The following is a 9,875-nucleotide window of genomic DNA, read 5'->3' on the forward strand; positions in this document are numbered from 1 at the left end:
GGACACCAATAAGAAGAAGAGACTTGCTTGGGCCAAGAAACACGAGCAATGGACATTAGACCGGTGGAAATCTGTCCTTCGGTCTGATGAGTCCAAATCTGAGATTTTCGGTTCCAACCGCTGTGTCTTTGTGAGACAAAGTGTAGGTGAACGGATGATCTCCGCATGTGTGGTTCCCACCATGAAGCATGGAGGAGGAGGTGTGATGGTGTGGGGGTCCTTTGCTGGTGACGCTGTCAGTGTTCTATTTAGAATTCAAGGCACACTTAACCATCATGGCTACCACAGCATTCTGCAGTGATACGCCATCCCATCTGGTTTGCGCTTAGTGGGACTATCATTTGCTTTTCAACAGGACAATGGCACAACACACCTCCAGGCTGTGTAAGGGCTATTTGACCAAGAAGGAGAGTGATGGAAAGCTACATCAGATGACCTAGACTCCACAATCACCCAACCTCAACCCAAGTGAGATGGTTTGGAATGAGTTGGACCGCAGAGTGAAGGAAAAGCAGCCAACAAGTGCTCAGCATATGTGGGAACTCCTTCAAGACTGTGAAGCTTGTTCAGAGAATGCCAAGAGTGTGCAAAGCTGTCTTCAAGGTAAATGGTGGCTACTTTGAAGAATCTCAAATATATTTTATTTTGTTTAACACTTTTTTGGTAGGTGTGAACAAGCTTTTAACTGGTATTGTACATATTGATTTTTGCGCAATTTCTCTGTTATACGGTGGGCAAAGGCCGGCCCCCTAACAAGGCGATAAGCTGAGCTGAGGTCACGCAAACTCAAATTCAAAGTCAAACGCAGCATCAGCAAAGAGACCTGCTCAAACTCTGTCATCAGTTAGACAGCCAAGATCATGGATCATAAACAATTAAAAAGAGACTATAAACGTAGAAAGAGCCCATTCTACATTGTCACCTCACTCAAAACGTCCTATTTTTGAGCCAGCTAAAACCATAATTTGATCAAACAGTGAAGTGCATTATCCTCATGATTCCTGTAATGAAAGTGTTTGACCTGCCACTGTGCCTGTTTCGCTGTGATGACCGAGTCACTCTCCTCTCCCCACATGCGCTAGAGAGAAAAATGCATTCTGATCGTATAACATTTCAAAATGCAATTGCGGGAAAAACACAGCTTTGGAAGCTTTGTCCTCTTGTCCCTGTCAAGTAGAGAATGGTCTCAGCTTTCTGTAGGCTTTTTATTTCTCAACTCTCAATATTCAGCTTAATAGCAACTATTCTACAACCTTGATATTATATGGCTTTGAGATATTGATTGGCTCACACACAAAATGCGGACAGGCCATTGCGAGGGCACAGGGCTTTTTAAAGACATTTACTGTTGGATGAATACATGGCTACTAGCAGTGGTTAGCTTATTACACTGAACAAAAATATAAATGCAACATGTTTTATGAGCGAATTTTTTTTCTCCCAGAAATGTTCTATACGCACAAAAAGCTTATTTCTCTCAAATGTTGGTTACATCCCTTTTAGTGAGCATTTCTCCTTTGCCAAGATAATCCATCCACCTGACAGGTGTGGCATATCAAGAAGCTGATTAATCAGCATGATCATTATACAGGTGCACCTTGTGCTTGGGACAATAAAAGGCCACTCTAAAATGTGCAGTTTTGTCACACAACACAATGGAGTATTTATGTCTGTAATAAAGCCCTTTTGAGGGGAAAACTCATTCTGATTGGCTGGGTTTGGCTACCCAGTGGGTGGCCTTGGCTGCCAAGTGGGTGGGCCTATGCCCTCCAAGGCTTCACCCCTGCCCAGTCATGTGTAATCCATAGATTAGGGCCTAATGGATTTATTTCAATTGACTGATTTCCTTATGAACTGTAACTCAGTAATCTTTGAAATTGCTGCATGTTGCGCTTATACTTTTGTTCAGTATATGATGAGAGTTAGCTATCTACAGTAGTTCATGTGTATTGAGTTTTCACTTCCTCAGGTGTTAAACCCTAAATGATTTACTGTACAATATTAGTTAGTGCACATAAAGATATATGTAATTCATCTCTATTGAAAAACAAATATCTCGAAATTGTGGAGTCCTATTTCTACAGTAAAATTGCTAACCCAAAATGTATGTCAGTCACTGGATTAGGTTGCATATCAAAATATCTTGAGTCATGCTTTCCTGCTTGGGACATGTTAGATGAAAAAATGTATTTCTTGAATACCTCAGTAATCTATTTATTACACTCCTTAATAAAGCACTACTCACGCAGTGATGTGGGATGAATTGTTGTCCTAGTCCGGCCCTGAGGTACAGCACAGGCTTCCAGTTATATCTGGATAAAGAGATAAGAAAAAACACGAAAAGATCATAAAATGTATTGTTAGTATTATCTCTTCTCTATTTGAGTCAGATGAACAGAGTAATTCTAATTATTTGGGATGTATCCCACCTTCCCCATCTCCTGCTTAAAGAGGGTTGGCTACAGAAATGTGCTTTTTGGTGTTAATTTCAGGTTGGGGTTAGGCATAAGGTTAGCAGTGTGGTTAAGGTTAGGGTTAGGTTTAAAATCAAATAAGAACAGAAATTGTAGAAATAGGCAGGGTTTAGTTTAGCCGTAATTATGACTTTGTGGCTGTGTTAAGTAGTGATGACCCTTAACCTGTTGAGGACAGACTTTCCGCTAGCGGAACCCCGTTCCGCCTGCGGAAGCCCTAGCCAACAGCCAATGGCATCGCACGGCGCAAAATACAAAACCAACTAAAATACCACAATTTAATTTTCTCAAACAATCAACTATTTTACACCATTTTAAAGATAAGACTCTCGTTAATCTAACCACATTGTCCGATTTCAAAAAGGCTTTACAGCGAAAGCAAAACATTAGATTATGTTAGGAGAGTACATAGACACAAATAATCACACAGCCATTTTCCAAGCAAGCATATATGTCACATAAACCCAAACCACAGCTAAATGCAGCACTAACCTTTGATGATCTTCATCAGATGACACTCCTAGGACATTATGTTATACAATACATGCATGTTTTGTTCAATCAAGTTCATCGTTATATCAAATACCAGCTTTTTACATTAGCATGTGATGTTCAGAACTAGCATACCCACCGAAAACTTCCGGTGAATTTACTAAATTACTCATGATAAACGTTGACAAAATACACATAACAATTATTTTAAGAATTATAGATACAGAACTCCTTTATGCAATCGCTATGTCCGATTTTAAAATAGCTTTTCGGCGAAAGCACATTTTGGAATATTCTGAGTACATAGCTCGGCCATCACAGGCTAGCTAATTTGACACCCACCGAGTTTGGGGCTCACTAAACTCAGAATTACTATTAGAAAAATTGGATTACCTTTGCTGTTCTTCGTCAGAATGCACTCCCAGGACTTCTATTTCAACAACAAATGTTGTTTTGGTTCCAAATAATCCATAGTTATATCCAAATACCTCTGTTTTGTTTGTGCATTCAGGTCACTATCCGAAGGGTAACGCGCGAGCGCATTTCGTGACAAAAAAATTGAAAATATTCCATTACCGTACTTAGAAGCATTTCAAACGCTGTTTAAAATCAATTTTTATGCTATTTTTCTCGTAAAATAGCGATAATATTCCAACCGGGCAACGTTGTATTCATTCAAAGGCTGAAAGAAAAATATGGAGTAGTCTCGTGAACGCGCATCTCAGTCTCACTGTCCCCAGGCTGACCACTTATAAACTCTGCTGCTGTACTTTGCCCAGAGACAGCAGACACCCCATTCCACTTTCTGGCGGCTTTAGAGAGCCAATGGAAGCCTTAGAAAGTGTCACGTTACAGCACAGATGCTGTAATGTCGATAGAGATGCAACAGAAGGACAACAAATTGTCAGACAGGGCACTTCCTGTATGGAATCTTCTCAGGTTTTGGCCTGCCATATGAGTTCTGTTATACTCACAGACACCATTCAAACAGTTTTAGAAACTTTAGAGTGTTTTCTATCCAAATCTACTAATTTTATGCATATTCTAGTTTCTGGGCAGGAGTAGTAACCAGATTAAATCGGGTACGTTTTTTTTATCCGGCCGTGAAAATACTGCCCCCTATCCCAAAGAAGTTAAATAGAGAAACCCATAAGCTTTCCCAGACACAGTCCTTAAGTGGCCTGCCTTCTGTGAGGGGCCACAGGCCGCTGCTGGTCCCCCTTGGTAAAGGTCAGGGTGCATTGTGGTAACGTGCTAGGTCAGGCTGGGGTTAGGTCAGGCTGGGGTTAGGTCAGGTTGGGGTTAGGTTGCACACCGGCAGCGTTCCTGTCTCTATCCCGTCAGCCGGTGGGTAATCCTAACCCTAAGCAGCTTTCACAGATGATTTCACCAGGCCAAGGGAAATTTAGGAAAGGTTTGTAACCTCTTCAGAGCAAAGCCAGGCTTGGCTTCTGGATGCCAGTGGAACCTCTTCCTCCTTTTCTTTCCTTTCTGTGGGTGCTTGAGAAGACCAATGATGACTCATTGTGCAGTTCCCCTCCTCTTCTTCATCCTTCCTTCCCAATGGGTTTCAGTATGGATGGATGGAGGCATTGAGGAGAAGTGGTGTGTGTGTGTGTGTACACACATTAGTTCCCTTCCCGTCCATTACCTCTTATTAACTAATAGGGTCCACAGACTAACAGTGACAGTGACATTCATTCTAGGAACAGGAGCGGGAAAGATTAGGTCGTCCTGTGTTATGAGTATCCATTGAGGTCTCAACATAATCATGTAATCATACTCATTTCCCAGAGAAAAAAAAAGCTTTGCTTTCCTCCCAATTGCATTGGGATTGAGCGACTTTGGCTATGTGCACACACACACACTCATGCAAGCACGCATGCAGACACACACACACACACACACACACACACTATACCTCTAGCCTTGGCTAAGAATGCCTGAGATTGCTGTGACCTTCCGGTATGGTCAGTTTTAGAGTCTGCTGACCTGTCACCTATAAGATAATCTTCCAGTGACCTGGGGCCACCCTAGCTAGTGTGTGTGTGTGTGTGTGTGTGTGTGTGTGTGTGTGTGTGAGACACCCTGCTAATGGAACTACAGTATGTCAACATGTCCCAGTGAGTTAGCTGGTGTGTTGCATATTCCAAAGGGCATGCACTGCCATTCAAATAGGTCAGAACTTCCAGAAGTAGCATTATGTCTGGGAAACTACCGGGCAGTTACTTATTACCTTTTCCAGTCTAGTACTGTAAGCAGGGTTCAAATACATGTGTATTTGATCATTTGTTATTTAAATACTTATTTTATGTGTATTTTTGTGTTTTTAAATAATGTGGCCCAAATCAACTACTTCTTTTGGAAGTATTTGAACGTATTTTCAAATATTTTCCTATAATTATCCTACTATTTGAAAGTATGTGCGTTTGGTAGGATACTCTAAGCATATTTGTTATAGCGAAGAGATATATCTACTCACAGTTCAAATAATACAAACACAAAGAACAATGTTTTCTCTCTGTGCAATTCCATTTATTATCAAAATGAACACAGTCCAAGTGACATACAGTGGAATCATGTAGCATACCTTATTATACATAGAATTTTATAGCATATCAAAACACATACCGTACACTTGCAGATCTCAAGCGTCCATAGTTAAAGTGCATGGTTAAGTGTTGGTGTGCTTTGTGACTATAGCTATGGTCAGGCTGGGAAGGATGACATGAGGGTGTGGGGTAACCTCTGTCCTGTCACGTCTCTCTCCCTCCATCTGTCTGACTACCTCTGTCTCGCTCTCTCTTGCTCTCCCTGTCTCTGTGTACCCCTCCTTATTTCTCTCTCTCTTTATCCAGTTGGCAGATGAAGTGACTCTAGGGCGGGTAAGGGTGCCCAAGGACAGGGGCACGCCTGAGAGGGCGTAGGTGGGGTACAGCTCAGAGAGGATACACACACACACACACACACACACACACACACACACACACACACAGTCCCTGAAAGACACACCTGCCACATGTATCCTTGTCAGGTGGAGCAGACCACAGCAGAGCAGCCAGGATTATGTGTATGTCTTTAAGTCGAGCCAGTGAGCCTCGGCGCGGAGCCCCCCCCGCAATCTCTTAATGCTTAATGCACTCGCAGGCCGATTGCCTCAGAGCGGATCAGGTTGGAGACCTTGGCCTGCGACCTGACACACTCAAACACACAACGGGAGACACAAACAGAGACGCACACACACACACACACACACAGACATACTACTCTCTAGGTCACAGCCTTGCCCTGACAGCAGTGTTTCTGTTCCATGCTCAGAGGGGACTGGCAGTGTTTGCCAGAGAGGATCAACTTGTGAGAGTGGGATAATCCTGTGTGTGTGTGTGTGTGTGTGTGTGTGTGTGTGTGTGTGTGTGTGTGTGTGTGTGTGTGTGTGTGTGTGTGTGTGTGTGTGTCGCTCTGTCTTTGTGTGTTTGTATGTATGTGTGTGTGTTTGTTTCTACCTCAATGTGTGTGTGTGTGTTTTAAGATGCTAGACAGAAGAGGAAGGAAGAGGAGAGTGACAAGACAACAAGATAAGGAGACACTAACAAAGAGATAACAGTACAAAACAAAAAGCTAGCCTACCAACAGCCCAAAAACAGAGACGGATAAGTTGGACAACAGAGAGAAAATGCATGGAAAGAAGGGGGAAAAGATAGGAAGGGCTGCTCGTTTTCCAGCTCTTGGCTCCACATGTTCCAAGACAGTAGCGGCCGGGGCATCTGGAACATTCTCTCCATTTGTTCTCATCTGGAGGGGAATATTTTGAGAGGGCCACACTCTCATATCCTGTTCTCGCCGACGCCGACACCGCCCTTGAAGTCAGATTTATGGCGTGCTGAGGGTCAGGCGCTGGGATGTAGTGTGTGTGTGGGTGTGGACGTGTTTAACAGAAGTCCCCACAAGAATTGTAAATGAACAAAAATGTGACCAACTGTGGATATTTTGTTAGTCCCCACAAGTTCAAATGCTATTTCTAGGGGGTTTAGGATTAAGGTTAGAATTAGTGTTAGGATTAGAATTACGTTAAGGGTTACGGTTAGGAGCTAAGGTTCGTTTTAGGGTTAGAGCAGGGGCGGAAATCCCGGGGGGGACTGGGGGGACACGACCCCCCCCATCCTGGGAAAAATATGATTTGTCCCCCCCAATATATCACTGAAACATAACTATGTAATTTAAATAATATTAATAATACGCAATGAAAGCAATTGTGCTGATTATAGACACTTAATAGCGCGTTTTTAAGTTTCAAAAGATTGCAACCCCCCCACCCTTTGCCTCACAATGGTTTGATCCACTGCCAGTTCCTTAGCTTGCTAGGTAACAGAGAGGTCATATCTACTGTCTGAAAGGCACTCAATGAACGTAACTGACGTGAGGTTAATCCAGTCAATCGCGCACACACACTAGCTGAATATGCAGAGCTAGCGCGCAAATATTAACTATTAAGCTAGCTAGTACCTATTCCATTTATGTGGCGTCATCAAAGATGGAATCAGCATGCAGATGATGTAAGTTAGTGCTTCAAAGTCCCTGTGATAAGGTTAGCGATAAACTGAAATCCAAACTGAACAGAACTACACTCTCTTCTACCATTGTCTTAAATATATTTAATGGTCTCATTGCAAAAGCTAAATTGTCGCAAGTGAACTTTTATTTATTTATTTTATTTCACCTTTATTTAACCCGGGTAGCAAAGATTATAGCAAACACCACTGAAACTGAATTGGTGCTCGCTAGCTTTGCAAATTCAGCTATTGTTGGAAGCCAGCCAATATGAAACAAACTATTAAAATTACAAAAGGTTGCAGCATATGTTGTGTAAATGGTGAACTCATACAGCTGTCAACTCTTGTCATTTTAATCCGTTTCACATTTGCTAGCTACCTTTTAGATCGAAGCCCAAATAGAATGATTGAAGATGATAGAAGCCCATCTCCTACTGTAAATAACCTACACACTGTGTGTGTGTGTAGCCAGCCAGCCAGGTAGAAAAATGGCAGAAAAACAAAAGACGGACATCAGAGTATTTTTCAATACACCAAAACGCATAGTAAGAACCCTAGTAGCCTAATATCTCAAAGACTAGTTGATAAAATGTTCATAAGAAATAAATGAAATTCTAATGGAAATGTTTCACAATGATGTCATTAGGCAGAGCAGGCAACAGATGGCACACAGACAGCAGAGTTGGGGACAGATATGCAGGGACAGACTCGCAGAGACAGGGAGTCTCAGGTAAGTTTGTTGAGTCTTTGTTTGGCAACATTATGAAAGGTTCTCCATTTTTTTGACTTGTAAAATAGGAACATAATTGGAAAATGCCATGGATACCCCCACTCTCAACTTAAACTGGTGACTGAACTAAGATTTGTTAAAGGCAATGGTATTGCTGTTGGGATTAGTTGTGTAGTTTTGGGTACCGGTAGTTAGGAGTACGGCAAACACCTTATTTCTTTGGTTCCTCAATATACATTTACCATATTACAATGTAGGCTATGTGTTACAGCACTACTTTTGGTGTCCCCCTCAGGAATTGCTCTTGAGAAAATGTCATGTAATTGTCCCCTCCAAAGTTGATATCAGATTTTCGCCCCTGGGTTAGAGTTAAATTTCGGTTTTTGGGTTAGGGTTAGGGTTACGTTTAGGGTTAGGGGTTAGGGAAAATAGAATTTTGAATGGGACTGAATTGTGTATCCCCACAAGGTTAGCTGTACAAGATTGTGTGTCCATGTGGGTGTGTGTGACACAGGGAGAGAGAAAGAGGTCAAAGAGAGAGAGAGCGAGAGACAGAGACAGAGAAAGAGAGGACAGAGAAAAAGAGAACAGAGGGAGAGAGAAAGGAAACAGAGAGAGGACCTGAGCAGTCATGATTTGAGAGGTCCCTGGGTCCTCACTCATCACTCATTGGCAGCGCCTCCAGACTCATTAAGTAACAGAAACACATGTCAGAACACTGGGTCCTGCTCCAGAGAACACACACACACACACACAACAGTCTGGAACAAAGCCACACATCTCCTTTTACTAGCATGTCAGGAGGCTGTTTTTTTCATGCTGTTTGTTGTCTGTCCTTCCCTTGTTCTCCCTCCCTCCTTCTTTTCCTTACATCCATCATTCTATCCTCCTAACATTCCCTCCATCTATCCTCCTAACCTTCCTTCCATCTATCCTCCTAACCTTCCTTCCATCTATCCTCCTAACCTTCCCTCCATCTATCCTCCTAACCTTCCTTGCATCTATCGTCCTAACCTTCCTTCCATCTATCCTCCTAACCTTCCTTCCATCTATCCTTCTAAACTTCCCTCCATCTATCCTCGTAACCTTCCCTCCATCTATCCTCCTAACCTTCCCTCCATCTATCCTCCTAACCTTCCTTCCATCTATCCTCCTAACCTTCCTTCCATCTATCCTCCTAACCTTCCTTCCATCTATCCTCCTAACCTTCCCTCCATCTATCCTCCTAACCTTCCCTCCATCTATCCTCCTAACCTTCCCTCCATCTATCCTCCTAACCACTTTTCTTGTCCTCTTTGCCTCCATCGATCCTCCTATCCTTCTCTCTTTCCCAAGTCTATCGTACTGTATCGTTCTTCCCTCCTTCCCTACATCAATCATCCTATGTTTTTACATACTTTTGAGTAGCCAGTCCATCTACCTTCCTATCCTTCTACTTTTTCTTGGTTTTGAATAGCATAAGAAATTAACCTAGAGATGTTTTGTTCTGATATACAATGCAGCACCCATGATGCCCGACCATAAAAGGGCAGCAGGCGGGTCCTGGCTGGGGTGTGGAATGTTGGCTGACTCAGCATGTACAGTAGCATCAATGTGCAGTCCTCTCTGTTAATGCCAAAGTAGAATACA

At 42.6% G+C, this 9,875-nt stretch overlaps 1 long non-coding RNA gene across 1 annotated transcript in view; it reads left to right on the plus strand.

Moving 5' to 3' along the window:
* The window catches only part of LOC106612844 (uncharacterized), an 84,439-nt gene that overhangs the window by 38,283 nt on the left and 36,281 nt on the right, over positions 1 to 9,875 (plus strand). The window lies entirely within an intron of this gene.

Source organism: Salmo salar, chromosome ssa09, assembly GCF_905237065.1.
Source record: "Salmo salar chromosome ssa09, Ssal_v3.1, whole genome shotgun sequence".
NCBI classification, from domain to species: Eukaryota; Metazoa; Chordata; class Actinopteri; order Salmoniformes; family Salmonidae; genus Salmo; species Salmo salar.